This window comes from Triticum aestivum, chromosome 2D, assembly GCF_018294505.1.
Source record: "Triticum aestivum cultivar Chinese Spring chromosome 2D, IWGSC CS RefSeq v2.1, whole genome shotgun sequence".
Taxonomy (NCBI): Eukaryota; Viridiplantae; Streptophyta; class Magnoliopsida; order Poales; family Poaceae; genus Triticum; species Triticum aestivum.
Window position 1 is genome coordinate 122,770,380 of NC_057799.1, and position 367 is coordinate 122,770,746.

Below are 367 nucleotides of genomic sequence, written 5' to 3' on the forward strand. Positions count from 1 at the left end.
TGTTGCGTGCGTGCAAGGGTACGTTTCAGTGTTGCATGCATGGGTGCGTACGTGTGTGTGTTCGTGAGTGCATGTGTACGTGTCAGTGTTGCACGCCAGCATGCGTGCGTGTGTACGTGTCAGTGTTGCATGCCTACATGCGTGCGTGTCTTGCGTGCGTGCATGTGTACGTGCGGGGTGAGGCTACACGTCAGTCGACTGACTTTTTCATCTCTGGTCATTAGATTTTCCAGCCGTTGGATACGAAATCAAGGGCCTCCAGTTTATCATCAAACTCCACCCCCCTGAGCCGCCAGCCACCACCGGCCGAACCGCCAGCCCCCGCCGCCCGCGGCCGGCCCGCCCTCCCCGAAACCACTCCCCACCG